Source organism: Lates calcarifer, linkage group LG2 (assembly GCF_001640805.2).
Source record: "Lates calcarifer isolate ASB-BC8 linkage group LG2, TLL_Latcal_v3, whole genome shotgun sequence".
In the NCBI taxonomy this organism is placed as follows: domain Eukaryota; kingdom Metazoa; phylum Chordata; class Actinopteri; family Centropomidae; genus Lates; species Lates calcarifer.
In genome coordinates, this window is record NC_066834.1 from 13,390,137 (window position 1) to 13,403,436 (window position 13,300).

At 40.2% G+C, this 13,300-nt stretch overlaps 1 protein-coding gene across 1 annotated transcript in view; it reads right to left on the minus strand.

The window, feature by feature from the left end:
- Window positions 1-12,491, minus strand: part of LOC108894293 (CD82 antigen) — a 28,975-nt gene extending 16,484 nt beyond the window's left edge. The window contains exon 1 of the mRNA XM_018692913.2: window positions 12,292-12,491. The gene's annotated coding sequence lies outside the window, so the exon portion shown is untranslated. The remainder of the gene's footprint in view (window positions 1-12,291) is intronic.
- Between the last annotated feature and the right edge of the window lie 809 nt (window positions 12,492-13,300).

A 13,300-nucleotide genomic window follows, 5' to 3' on the forward strand; every position in this document is an offset into this window, starting at 1 on the left:
CCTGGACTGGAGGTTGTAAATATGACAAAAGCTTTTATGTACTTCTGGTTGAGAAAAAATAATAACCGGTCCTGAAACAAAGGCTTTGTTAAATTTAGAAGTGCCACGGAGCCACTTCGTGCTGCAGCTGAAGGAAAAGAAGCAAGACTGCAGCAGGAATGTGCATGACGTTTCAATTAACTCACAGGCCTAAAGAGGTTGAACATGTCAAGTTTTTAAAACGTCTCTTAAAGAAAACCATAGGGAAGATACAGAGTCACAGCTGCTGCTCTTTCACACCAAAGACAAAACTCACGTCTGTGCAAAAATGTGCAACAAGTCAAAGACCAAAAATAGAAACACGCTATTCTAATTATTCCCACCGAGAGCTTTCAACACCGTCTGGAGCACATTATGAAGGCAGTAAATGTCACGGATGTGCTGCTGAAAACAGAGACAAAGTCTTGAAATGTTATCGAACTGATTCAGGGACACAATCAGGAGCATCATCCTGTTCTGACCCAGTTCATACAGACTATGAAACTGGGTTACGTGTTGACTCTGACCTGCCTCAGTGGTCAAAGAGAACAAGCCCCAGTTACCACACAGAGCTCACTATTGACCACTGTGTGCTGAAGTGATGCAGCTGTCACCCTTCCAACACACACAGACTCACACACACTTCACTGGCTGACACACACAGTGAGTTCACAATGACCAGAAAATACTTCAACACAAGAGCGAGACTGAGCTCCTCTTCTTCACAGAGAGAGAAGAGCCCATGACTCATGGCGGGGGCAGTTCTGCTGGCACATTAAAGGATGAGGGGTATTTTGTAACCTGGGCCTTATTTTAGTGTCTGACAACATTATGTATATGATTCCTACAGAGACAGGCTTTATATTAAAGAGTAAGATCCTTTTTGTTTAACCAGAAACCTCCCTATATATCACTACCAGACTCCACTGACAAAAACAGGAATTTTACAGAGTGTGGTACTTGTGAGATACTTATGTAAAGGATCTGAATACTTCTTCCATCACTGAAAGTCACACAATACCACAAACCCAACTAGCCAGCCATCATTCATCTGTGCATTTGCTAATGTAACATGTCAAAATGTCTCCTGTGTTAAGGTACAATACACCGCTGGTCCAATCCACTGGTCAGATAAAAAAATCAGATAATAAGATAATCAGTCCTGGTTTTCCTGTGCTGGTCCCTCTTCTGCATAGAGTGCACCTGAACCTGCTAGTGACTGTTTAGTCACAGTAACAGGTCAGCTAGCTAAGAAAGGTTTAGGGGTACACTTTTTGGCAATGTCTGCAGGTTTGGTGACTTCTAAAACATAAACCATCTGGTAGAATACATGACAGGAATAATTTAGTGGGAGTCTCTATGCTAAAATGTACTTTTCTCATCCTATTTCCATTTTAATGTTGTTATTTTATGTTTGGCTGGACTGCAACAGCGAGGCCAGCCGTAGAAAGGTGAATGTCCGTGACTGAGCGATGAGTGATTTAGAGGCAGTGTTGCCAACTTAGCACTTTTGTCATTACAATTACTGACTTTTCAGCAACATTTGTTTCCAAAAAAGCACCCAGCAGTTTCTTTCTACTTTCCGTAGCAGAGAGTAACTGCTGGTATTCCCGCAAGTGCAAGGTTAGGCTCTCCCTCCACAGACACACCTCTCTATACAAATCACAGCACAGCCGTCAGATGAGGTTATAAAATCAGGATTTTAGCGAAGCAGTAGCTTGGAGAGGAGTTGGGAATGGCTGCTGCTGTAGTGTTAATGGGCTGTGTTTCAGTCACTAGTTCATACTTGTTCCATTGTGTGACAACAGAAACTGGAAATGACAGGACGTCAATGTTGTGTTATAATACTTTATATGTGAGAACAGAGAGAGGGAGAGAAGCAAAGATGAAAGGTGGCCTAGCCATATGATAGGTTTTGACCTAGACTTCTGTGTTATGATCCTTCAGTGCTCTGTTTCTCAATCTGTGACTGTTGTTTTGAAAATATTAAGAGACAGACAAGTTATTATCACCATTATCATTACATGACAGGACTTTCTCCTCAGTAAAAGCCATACTAAAAACATGTTTCTTATTGGAAGGCAGTGCAGTAAACTGGGGATATAAAACCCAGATAATTGCGGAGCAGCTTTTTTTAAACTCAGTTGAAACTTTCCTCCCAAGCAGAGACTCAAAACCCAAACAACTCTAAAATGGCGTCATATGATTCAGCTGTCTCTTCTTCTCTTCTTTTCTCTTTTAGTTTCTCTTTAAGTTTCAAAAAATAAACAAACCTTTCCACTCTGTCTGTCTGCCACTTCTTGATTTTTAAAGTTCCTCCTCCTCCTCCTCCTCTCTTCGCCTCCGGTTGTACCAGGCACAACAACAGCACACATCTTCAGTTGAAACAAATTACGCAATAGCACAAAGTGAAAATAAACTCAAGATAAGAACAGGTTTCTCTGCATCTGTGCATACAGATCTGCACGTAACTTAATATTCAAGAGTCAAAGTCTGAGATGAAGGCAGAGTGAGGAACTACTCTTTTATTGTGATTTTTGAAGTTTTTATCTACAACAGTTTCCAGCTGTTGTCTCATTTTTAAAGCTGTAAATACATAAAAAAAATCATAATGTAATTACATAAAAGATGCAGTTAAACAAAGTATGAGTACGATGGCCATTATCTGTGGCATCTGGATATGTCTTGTTACTTTCCAACTTCCTGTAAGTATTTGCGTTAGTCACCAAACGCACCTCCCTGCATACTTCTCCTCTGGTATGTAGTGATGTAGAAGTGTTTATTCTATCCTCCTCTTTCTGCTCTAATTGCAAAGTGTTGTTTTCGATTAACAATAGAGAATACAGGACTTTTACCATTTCTGCGAAGCCAAATATTTTCACTTTTCATTTTGCCTTTCTGTAAGGAACTGTTTAACAGCTGAGGGTGGTTGTGGGGGGTTCTTTAACAATTTTCCCATTCCCTCATGTGTTGAGTGCCTCAGTTGTATGTTTGTGTGTTTTGGTAGGTTTCTGTTGTTAACATACTGAGAGAAAATGCAGCTGAGCAGGCCCTCGGTGGCAGATTGATGAGGTGTGACTGAGATAGCCAGCAGGAGACAGTATCACCATGGAGCCCACTGATGTGTCTGTTTTTAAGTCTCCATGTCTAACTCTGCACAGTCAGATACATTTATCAGGACTATTAGACTTTGACCAGTGTCAACAAAACAAGATAAACCATCATGGTAACATGAAACAACTTTCTGTTTCACTGCTCCGAGCTGTGTTTTCATTTCAGTGCTGCTGCTTTACGTTTCCGCTCTGATTCATCTTCACTCACCTGACAGTTTCATCACATTTTTATGAGCTGCTCACATCGTGCTCTGACAACTCAGCATTTACATAAAAAAGGTGAGGTGTTAGATTTTTAAACAATAATAAAAAGAATCCTGAACATTATACACATCATAAAAAAGCATTAGATTACAAATGTATGCGCATATTCTTGTTCATATTTACTCCATGAAACGTCAATAAATAGTGGAAAATTCCCTTCACAATTTCCCAGATCACAAGATGAAGAGGCTTGTTTCAGTTTTCAGTTTAGACGACTGAGAAAACCTGTAAATATTCACATTTGAGAAACTGGAACCGGTGAATTCTTCAGCTCCTTTGCTTCACAAATTACTTAAATGATGAATTAATTATCAAAGTGGTTGCTGATTAATCAGCTAATCAAGACTGATATCCATGTGTAGAGTTTATGATGTCAGAGCTGACAATGATTGTTGGAAATGATAATCAGTCAGACGATCAAAAGAAAAGTTAACTGGTCATACTACACACCCACTGCACAGACAACCCCCCCCACCCCCCAACAACAGCCCCACCACACACTCCCTCCACCCCCTGCCCCTCAGGTCCCACTCTGACTGGTCACCAAAACAATGGCAGCTTTCAGACACAATTTTCTCTGCAGCAACAAAAGGGGAAACTCGACACACGAAGGGCTGCTCCGGCCTTACGTTTCCTCTGCACAATAAAAAACAGCCACGGCCGTTTGAAAGATGCCCTCTTCTCACCGTGAGACCTTGTTTTCAGAGACACCTGACACTATGTTGATAACTAATTAATCACTTGAGTCATTTAACTTCTGTTACTGGTCTTATATGAGAGGAAATTAAAATCTTTGAGGTTGAGACAAGTGAAATCTGTGAGGGTGTAGATGTTTATGCAAATTGAATTTTTTTCAATTATTTTCAAATCGATATTGCTGTTTGAAAACTTTCATCTCATTTTGGTGACGTTAGGTTGAATCTGGATTTGAATTCAGTGTCGCTGAACTAAAAACGAGGCTCTCCTCACTCTCTGTTAAGTTGAGAGTTTCCCTCTGCCAGTGATGGCACTGAAAGCATCTGCCATTCACTGTCTGTCAGCAGCGTCAGTAGTGCATCGGGTCCACGTCGCTTACACACTCTTTGACTCATGCAGAAATATGCAGGAGGTGCGTGGGGCAACAACAACAACAACAACAATAAACCCTTTTGTTTTCCACTTGCTGTTCTTCTCATAAACAGCTCAGAATCTATTTGTAGCCTGAAATTTAAATCTCATATTAGGACAGCAGGGATGAACAAAGCCAGCGTTGATCTGACAGGGCTGTGAAGGCTGAGGGAACAACAGATTTCTTACTTATTATTTCCAAAAATTCACTCAGACCCAAAGTGTTCTTCCACAGAGTAAAGTAGTACTGAGTAGTAACCAGTAAAAAGCTTTCTTTCACATCAAATCTTTTAAGTCACAACTTCTTCATGATACCTTTAATTTGAGTCAACCTGTTGCAGTTTTTCATCACTCTGAACCTATGTGGTGAACTTCCAGTCCACTTTCTTTCTGAACATTATTCCTCTTTGCTGTGTTAAATACAGTTGGCACCAGTATGTTATCCATCTTCAAGCTTCCCTGACAATGCTCAATAATTATTATTATTATAATTATCTGGTGGCCCTTTGGAGTGGCACATTCCCTCGGTTGGGAACCACTGCATTATCTAACCAGCTTTATATCCTTGAAACCTCAAAACTAACAATTAATAATGACAGATATAATAATGTCAATCACAAGGGTGAAGTACTGTTACTACTGATATAAGTCAAGTCAAGTCAGTTTTATTTATATAGCACTGATTCACAACAGAAGTTATCTCGAGGCACTGTACATATAGAGCAGGTCTAGACCGTACTCTTTATCTTATAAAATTAGTGCATTATGCTGGTGAACCTTTACTTAACTACTCATTTGAATGCAGGACTTTTTTTCAGTATTTGGAATGTGGTTGGACCAGTGCACCTAATTGACATCTGCATTAATTCCTCGAACTGATACATTTTAAGACAACAGAAAATAACCTGCTAACTCCTCCATTTTTAATGTCTTCTGGCATTTGAACCATTAAGGCTTCCCTGCTACTAGCTGGGGTCAATATACCCACCTCATTATGATGTTTGGGCTTCATACCTAACCACCATACTCTGATGGCTGAGGAGAGCAAAGAATGGCCTCCAGAAACTTTCTGAACAACTGTGGTTGTAGGTTTAGTGTACAAAAAATGCTGATGTTAATAACGTCACTGTAAATCTATATTGTTTTTTAACCTCAGTTAATACAAGATAGGTTGAGAGGGGAAATGTTGTCTCTCTTTGAATGATTGTAGGCCTATGCAGGTATGTATGTCTCCCCTCAGAAACTAATGAGATGCTAGCACCCAATTTTAAACGCCATAAGACGTTAAAAATGGACGTGTTTACAGGACATTTTCTGTCGTCTTAAGAAGTGTGAATTTGACGAATCAACGCGGATACTTAAGGTGTATTGGTCCAATCCATGTTCCATACACAGGGGTGTTTTTACACTGCTGTATTTTACTTTTATTTGAGCACTTTCTCCACCACTGCACTCGATAGATCAACTGATCATCTGCAGCTTACAGGAGATGTTGCTTATAATTTATACTGAACAAATTCTCCATCATAGATTTCATCAGGATTCAGTTTTGCTTTATCTGTGAGACCAATATACAACTACTTATTTCCACAAACAGACCCACCCACTGCACAGACAAATCCCCCCTCCACCTGCCCCTCACAGGTCCCACTCTGAGTGGCCGCCAAAACAATGGCAGCTTTCAGACACAATTTTCTCTGCAGCAACAAAAGGGGAAACTCGACACACGAAGGGCTGCTCCGGCCTTACATTTCCTCTGCACAATAAAAAACAGCCACGGCCGTTTGAAAGATGCCCTTTTCTCACCGTGAGACCTTGTTTTCAGAGACACCTGACACGCCTTTCAGCTGTGTTTCAGACAATGTAAAGCTATCCCGAGCTTCAGGATGAAGCTCGACACCTTTTGGAAAGTAATTCAATCTGACACAAAGTCTGCAATTACAAAAATAGTACCAATATAGTTGCACTGCAAACTGATCGACGAATGTGTTATAACTTCAAATGACAACAAATGCTAAAGTTAATCCTTAGTAATCATTACAATGTCTCTTAATCTACCTGTTTTTTCTTAATTAACTGATTCATCATTGGTTCTAAAATCATCAGAAGAAAAATGCCAATAACATTTATCCAGATCCCAAGCTGGTTTGATTAAACAGTACAAAGCCCAAGGAAATTCAGTTGATGGTCACAGAGGGACAATAAAAAGGGAAGGTCCTGGAACCACAAAGTCTAATGGCATTTTTGTGTAAAAAGGGACTTAGTTGTGGATTCATTTCCAGCTATTATCATCTAATTGTCTAATTAATTTAGATACTCATTTAGATGTTGATGACACCAACATTAATGTCAGAGTTGACATGAAATCTGTTAGAAGTAAAATGTCTTTTGCAAGTCGCTGCTCAGTGCTGGGCCAGTTACTTGAAAATTGAAAAAGTAATTACATTGCTTTACTTATTTGTCTGCAGTAAGAGTGATATGGTTATTCAGTCCAGGTCCACCAAAGGTGCCTTAAAGCAACTCTACATCCTCCACACCCACACACCTCATCCTTGGTACTTAACACATGTAGAAACAGAAACAACTCTGTGGTCTTTCGAGCAGACAGCCCTGCAGTTTGGAGGGATTTACTGACCATCCAGCGGTGAGCTTAGCCTCAGTGACTGCACACAGTTTTCCACACGTCCTGACCCTGGCTACAAGCTCACAGAATGAAAGCGTGACAGTGGCTAATGTTAGCAATCTAGCTGGGAATATAAAACATGAAAATGACAACTTTGGAATTACCTGGAGTCATACTTCTCCTCTTTTGGTATAAGCTAACTTTCTGCACACTGCAAAAAGTTTTTTGTATCACTACATAACCACAGCAACATTAGCATTAACAGCTGTTTACTTACCAAGAGCTTCAGCCATTGTTCACAAGACAAGAGGTTAGAATATGTTCCCTGAGCAGCACTGCTTCTTCATGCTCTCTACTGGACTGAGGGCAGACTGGACACAGCAATGACTCACTATCACAAAGTGGTATTATGAAATGAAAAGGATGGGCCAGGGCTGGCTATTAAACTGCTAATATGTTACTGACCACTAACTTGTCAAGTTTCCATCCAAATTTAAACTGAATTTCCAGAATATCTGCAAAAAGAAAGTGCAAATGATTGCACATTTCATTTTATCAGTGATGCATGTGTCAGGTTTGGTACAGAGATCAACAGTTGGAGCTGATTCTCTGGTCGGTGCCATTAAACCACTGCAGAAGAAGAAGATATAACAAGATGAGGTTATCCAGTGAAACCTCAAATGATGGAAAACCGTGTGGAAAATATGATGGAAATGTGACATTTATTTTTGCTTCATGTGTTAATGTGAGGAAGGTTCCAGTCTCCTCATCGCTCCACATAAATCTGATGTTTTCGTCTCTTCACTGGAAGTGGCGAGTGATGTTTAAGTCACATGATTCATGTAGGCCAGCACTTCTTCACTAATGGACTTTGTCACAATTTATTTTATCCAAAATTTCCACCTCAGCAAAGTATGAAATTTGTGATATTGCAGCTTCCACTCAGGGTTTTATGAAACGAGTAAACAGAAACACACTTACTGTCACTGTTAGAGGATTTGACAGTTGGGATTTAAAAAACTTAAAACCCCACCAACAATAATTAATTCACGCGCTCAGTTCTTGGGGGGTCACTCAATTCTCCCACAACATGTCAACAGTCCAAAAAGTCACACAGAAATCTCTGCTGCATCAGAAAGAATCCTCAACTGAACCTAAACAATTCTCCTTTTTCCTATTACACTTGAACACATCACCGCTATCATTCAAACAGGCCGGTGCTGTATCCCTCAGTTTACCCTTCACTGAACGATTAACTTTCAGTTCATCCTGCAGCCACTGATCTTTTACAATACTGACAATTCTAAGCAGTTATTTTTGATTATCAAATAATCATTCAGGTTACTGTTCAAGCAAAAGATGCCAAACATCTGATGGCCCCAGCTTCTACATTTTATTAAATTAACTTTATATTATGATGAGTAATCAGCGGGTTTGGGGCTGATGTCAAAACCAGACATCTCATGACAGAAAGAAATAAAATGTGATGGATATTTCTGACTATTTTCTGATGTTATATAGACTAGATGATTAATCTGAAAAATAATCAGCAGATTAATCAACAATGAAAACAATCATTTGTTGCAGCCCTTGTGGTTTTGTCTACAATATGTAGTGACAAAGTTTAGTTTAGTCTGTTTACTGTCACAGAGGAAAGAAAACTGTCACATTTAAGAAGCTGAAACCAGCAAATATTTAGCTTTATTGCCTAAAAACTGGACAAAATGACAACTCGATTATCAGAAAACTGCTTATTAATTTTCTGTTGAAGGACTGATAGTTGCAGCTTTAAAGGATTCCACTACTTCCGTTTTGTCTTAGTTCATGAAAAGTTTACACTGTGAAGAGAAGAGGTTCTCAAACACGTTGTGGGAACAGTCTTCTGCTGGAGTTCACCATTGTGTTTGTTGTGGAGGAGAAATGTGAGCAGCTCAAGTGGTTCAAACCTTATTAAACCCATGATTACCTCCAGGGCAATTCCACTAAACAGGGTAAACAGGTTACAGTCTGCATCATCAGTGTGGGTGAGTCTCAAACACATGCAGCTCTCATTCCTGTGAGAAACACCCTCTTCCCATTAACATATAGACTGTGGTCAGGATTTTGGCTATACAGAGGAGTGGCATCAGGTTAAACTCATCACTTTAAAGATTTCAGACGTGCATGAGGACAGCAAAGAATGCAGCCAAACTGGTACAGAGCTCATGAGGATGACAATGAAAAAACACTCCTGTCTGACACCTGTCCAGACCTCAACCGCCAACACCCGTTAACTCCAGCACAGCCTAACCCATCCAACAAGACACACTTTTCTGTTCCCAGAGTATGGAAAGGTAATTAAGGTCATGTTGGAGTGAAGCAGACCCCGCAGCTGAACTGATTTACTGCCTCACATGTTGAGGAAGTGAGGGAAGCACTCTGACTAGGGAGGGTGGGGAGGTTGAAATATTGACTGGATGTTGATGCCACCATCCACAAAAAACAGTGACCCACATTTCTATCTGTAACACAGACTGGTCCTCATAAACACGCAGTCCGGATTTAAAAGGGGGCAGTCGATCTTCCTGCAGAATAACAGCTGGACGATGTGTTTGAAGAGTTTGAAGGTCCCTCTCTGCCTGCACGATTAGCTGATTAAGTGATTGAAAGAAAGTGTATATATGTAATGTAATGCTATCTTTATTAGTGATTAAAGGTATAAGTACGGTGGCCCAGAGAGCTCAATGTATTACAGGTTAAAACAACACATGCATATAGGCCCGAACACAAACTGAAAGCATGCAGCAAACGCAACCATTACTCAAAGACTCAATTAGTGAAGACAGAAAATTAAATTGGCAACTGTCCTGAACAGAAATGTGCTATAAAAGAACAAAGGTTTCCCTGGGGTACTAAACATGGCCGGTATGTTCATCACTTCTACATGTTCTGAGGCCTGTGCTACGAAGCAGGATTTGCAGTTTGTGGTTTAACGTCTTCGACCGTGGTTCGCTTCTTACTGGGGTAAATTGCCGTGGTAACTTATGCTAAATGGGGCAGCACTGCAGTGGTTAGCACTGTCGCCTCACAGCAAGAAGGCTCCAGGTTCGAACCCTAGTTCGCTCGGGGCTTTTCTGTGTGGAGTTTGCATGTTCTCTATGTGCCTGCGTGGGTTCTCTCCAGGTACTCCGGCTTCCTCCCACAGTCCAAAGTCTAAATTCCCTGTAGATGTCTATATATGTTGGCCCTACAATGGACTGGCAATTTGTCCAGGGTGTACCCCACCTCTTGCCCAGTGTCACGGCTAACCTGCTCCAGTGCAGGTTTTCAGAGAATCGGATCAAAACCTGTCAACAGCCCAACTACTGACCAATCAGATCACTGAAAAACCAGTCATCATGCCTACAGGATCCCAGCAGGCACAAAGTGTTTATAATAAAGTGACAGATAATATATATCAATAGATATTTCATCATTCTGTGGCATCGTTTTGTTCCAGCCTTTCCATATGTCCACAACAGAACTAAATAATCACATACTATTATATCGTCATTTTGATTGATCAAAGATGCTTTTATCTACACACAGTTGAATATTTCCCATGTTTATAAATGATCAGTCAGATCGATCTCTTCAGACATTGACTCTCTCATCTGCTTTGGCAGCAGAAACAGTCTGACATTACTGTAACTTTTTATCTGCATCACATATACAGAATATCTCAGAATACGTGCCCTGGAAATCCTGGGTTGACTTAACGAGTTGATAACTTCCGTCGTACGACTGCTTGCATGGCACACCAATTTAACAATTTACCAATTAACCAATTTAGAAAATGTGAAAGACCACACACATGACAACAAATACTGACAGAGTTCACAGTTTTGTTCGTACGGTGTGTGATGTGCAATGAGAGGACCAACACACCACACACTAACAGATTCTGTCCATCAACAACCAGAGTCTTGACCCTCAAAATTCAAAATCAAAGTCAATGCAACTTTATAGTAAACAAACTTGGTGGACGACAATGTCTAAGGATTTTTGATTGTATATTGAATTGAGGATGAGCAGATCTTAACACACCTCACACCACAGGAAAATCTGCCAAGATAATCTTTAGAACCATCAGATAATCAGACCTTTGCTGACTTTATCTTGTAGTGTGTATCTTGTATTTATCAGCCAGACTGATAAATATGAAATTAGCTGATATTAGCTTACTGAAGTTCTAGCATGTCAGTGTTGACCAAAGTTAAAAGAAACAACGAACTACGAAGAAACAGCGGCATTTGTTCAGAGAGCTCTGACAAGTTTATTTTCCCATTTTAAAACATTAGCTCAGTATGTATCTTGGTCATAATGATGTGATCTGTATCAAGATCGTTTCCGAGAGGCTTTGGTATTATGATTATCCAATCAGCTCAACTTTCCTCATTAGTGACGATGACCATTTTTATTAATCAGCTTGGTTTCCTGAAAGGTCAACAGGTCAAACTGATTTTGAGAGCACCCTCTGCTGGACCACAAGACAAACTACTTCAGACAGTTTAGAGACTGAAAACCTGACTTTTCTCCAGTTTCATTTGATCGTTTAAATGTGTTTTGTATTTATCAATATGTCTGTTCAAAGCCCATAATGAGGCAAAGTCCATTCTTCAACTACAGTGACGGAGTTCATCAACTTCACCTTCATTTTCTGTTTGCACCAAATTCCATGCAGTAAACTAATTTAGACCTGGGTAGAGCAGGGATGTTTGAAAACTGTGAGTTTACAGCAGATAAAGTTCTGACGAACTTTCACTTATCCACATTTTTATGATCAGAATTTACAGAAACAGTCTCTGAGGGATAAGAAGGTACATATGATCAATTTCAGTGGCTTAGTTTAAAGTTAGTGGTCTGATAGTGAAGCTCATCATTGTGTCAGATACATAAGTCATCCACACAAGCGCCACATCATCATCAACCCCCTCAATTCATTACACTCATAAAACAGCTTTAAAATATCTCCGTTTTCACAAACCAGAAATCAATCAACCATCTGATGATCAATCTGAACCCAATCACCCGAGCAGCCACACACGCCTCGTGGTAAAAAAAAAACAAACCAAAAAAACAACTCATGAGGCAGTTTCCGTCCACAGGACAGTTTTTGCCAGAGTTGTTGAGTTGTTGATCGCTTACGTGTGTTTTTTCGATCAGAACTGCGGTGAAGGTGTTGCGGGTATCGCGGGCTGTAGCTGTGCGGGTCCTGTGCGCGCTCTGAGCGGACTCCTGCTCGGACTGAGTGACCTCCGGCTCGACAGGGACAACAAAGCGGCGGCAGCGGCAGCGTAGAGTCTGAGAGTCTGCAGACTGGAGCTCAGAAGACGAGCAGGCAGCAACAGAGGAGTGCCCCCCCCGGTCCACCATGTGGCAGATATGGGAATTAACCAGTTTTAACCCCGAAATCCCCGCAACGCCCCCCCGCGTCTAATCATGGCACAAAAGAGGATTAAACTCAAGCGGCTGCCCCGCAAGTGTGTGTGTCACTGCAAACAAAAAGAAAATATTGTAAACAACAACAAGGCCAAATTCATTGACACTTCATGCTTATTTTTGACGAGTTCAGTTATACTGCAAATCCCTTAAATGCACAGTCTTTCTGTTAAATTTATCATTATTTTATCACAATAAAATAAAAACTCAGCTGTTGCACGTTTGATTAACTTTTCTACTGACCTTCATTTGCTCTGTATTTTCATTTCATATATTTTTTATAATTTAATTTTGTTCTCACTTATTTTTTTTCTGATTTTTATTGCCTAATTTTTGCTTAGTTTTGTGGCCTCACAGCTCGAGGCTCTGAGTTCAGGTTATCCCCTGAAAATCAACTAAACACAGAGCTACAGTAGCCCAGTAACATTATATGAAGTCTGTTGCAAGGAATTAGGAAGGAAATATTGCAAAAATTCTAATGATGCAGAAATGATTGTCCATGACTTGGTCTCTTTGCACCTTAACTACTGCAACAGGCTTTTTTCATGTTCCACCAAAAAACAAAAACACAGATATGAGCACAGACTGTTCAGAACAAGAGTAAAATTCAGGTGGGAAATTATTAAAGGTGTATTTATTCATTGGCCTAAAAGTAGTGAAAATTAAGTCTAACTGTAGTGTAAACTCCCAGCTAGCTGCTAAAACAGCGTTAGCA